Raw genomic sequence first — 2,166 nt, 5'->3', positions numbered from 1 at the left:
CACATCAATACTTACAATAACAAAAAAATAATAAACACCATGGGTGTCATGTGACAGAGATTGACTAAATAGACTGGCACCTTCCTTATCATGAGTGGCAGGCAATCAAAATGATATTGTAGAGTTACTTAACGGCAGAGAACATATTGCTTATAAAACAGTATTAGATGAAAACACTAGTTTAAAAATAGGTTAATCTCACTTTTAAAAGGATATGTGCATGTGCACACAAATGTGTGTAAGAAAGCATCTGTACATTTCAAATAGATGTTTCAGAAGGTAATGACTGTCACCCAGTTAATAGAGGACATAGAAGTGTGTGTGTGTGGGGGGGTGTCTGTGTGTGTGACATGATCTCAGGTAATCTAGGCCTCAAACTTATTATGTAACTGAGGCTGACTTTGAACTCCTGATTTTCTTGCCTCTGCCTCCCACCTGTTGGCGCTGCAGATGGGTACCACCCCTCCTAGCTTAATTTTATTTTATGTGGAATCTTCTCTTTATTTTTAACCTTTCCCACCTTGAATGTGCAATAGTTTCTGATCAGAATCATACACTCTTGCTTTCTAATGCCCTTCATAGTTAAACCTGCCTATCTGGGGTTCTTGCCAGTCTTCATTTCACAGGAAATGAAGGAAGGCTGGAGTTTTTAGACATATCCAGAATATTTCAAGCTAGTAGAGATGAAAACAAGTCTTAATGGGGTGGGAATGTCCCAAGAGTACAAAGCTATAGTGTGTCGCTGGTCTAACCTTGATGGAGGAAAGTCATTGGTTAATTAATAAAAAAAACTGCTTGGCCTCATAAGTTAGAACATAGGTGGGTGGAGTAAACAGAACAGAATGCTGGGAGGAAGTGAGCTAAGACGCCATGCTCCCCTTTCCCAGGCAGACCGGATGAAGCTCGGACCCAGGATGGATGTAGGCTAGAATCTTCCCGGTAAGTGCACCTTGGGGTGCTACACACATTATTAGAAATGGGCTAGTCCAGGTACGAGAGTTAGCCGAGAAGAGGCTAGATATAATGAGCCAAGCAGTGTTTAAAAGAATACAATTTGTGTGTTGTTATTTCGGGGCATAAGCTAGCCAGGCGGCCAGGAGCTGGTGGCAGGAACGCAGCCTGCAGCTCCCTCAACATAACCTGGGAGCCGTACCTTCTGTGGCCCTGAGCTTTATCTACCAGAGGACCCTGCCGGTGATGGCCATGTCTACTCTCCCCCTTGAAAGTGCAGTAATGGAAAAGCACAGGTCGCAGCTGCACGATGTGGACAAGGCAGCTATGGGGAAAATCGTGCTGCAGCTCGAAGCCATGCTGGAGAACGTCACCAACCTTCGGCCACTGGGTGAGGACTTCCAGTGGCATCTGAAGGTGAAATGTGGTAACTCCGGTGAGACCTCAGAGAAGTGGCTATATATCTGACTGATGGACAGTGTGGCGTTGAGCGGAGGAGGCCGCGGCCGTGCCTCCAGGGTCCAGAAGTGCGAACTGTGTGCACGGGAAAACCCCACTGAAATTCTGAGCAGCACCATCAAGTCTTACAATGCTGAAGAGAACAAGAAGTTCAGCCCCAGGCCGGGTTTGCTACCTAAGGTGTGGCGTCAGAAACAGTCTTCAGTGACCTCAATCTGCAAGAAAAGACTGGATAGACTGTGAGGAGAAGGCTGGGGGTCTGTGGGGATCTTCGAGGTCACCCATCAGTTTGTGAAGTGCTGAGCTGTGTTCCTACAAACCTGCCTGAAAGAACTGAGAGGAGAAAAGGGCCCTGAGCAGCAAATCCCACAGAGGCTTCTCATCGCCATCTCCTAGCACCTGTACACATCTGCACAGTCTGCATGCCGGGGTTTGTCACGGTTCTGAGTCCCACCAATAAAACCCCACTGGTGTCTGAAGGCAGTGTGTGCAAATAAGAATGGACTCTGGAGGCCTCTGCTTTCTCTTGCCTACTCTGTACCTCATCCAGTTTGCAAAATACACAGGAGCATGCAGCCTATAAAGGCTCTTCAGCTCTTGGGAAACAGGCAGGTCCACCTACTGGCTCAAAGGCTTGAAGGCCAAGTGGCACTAAAGGCAGAGAAGCCTATGGAGTGACACTGTGAGCCCAGCAGCTCCAAACGAGAACAGGCCCTGATCACCATGGCTCTCCAGTAAACCCAGGCATCTGTTAGC

At 47.5% G+C, this 2,166-nt stretch overlaps 1 pseudogene; it reads left to right on the top strand.

The window, feature by feature from the left end:
* The first annotated feature begins 1,278 nt into the window (after nucleotides 1-1,278).
* On the top strand, nucleotides 1,279-1,713 carry LOC113457011 (annotated as a pseudogene).
* Nucleotides 1,714-2,166: the final 453 nt, after the last annotated feature.

Source organism: Microtus ochrogaster, chromosome 17 (assembly GCF_000317375.1).
Source record: "Microtus ochrogaster isolate Prairie Vole_2 chromosome 17, MicOch1.0, whole genome shotgun sequence".
NCBI lineage: Eukaryota > Metazoa > Chordata > Mammalia > Rodentia > Cricetidae > Microtus > Microtus ochrogaster.
The sequence above is the reverse complement of the archived record's forward strand: the minus strand, read 5'-3'. Positions and strand labels throughout refer to the sequence as shown.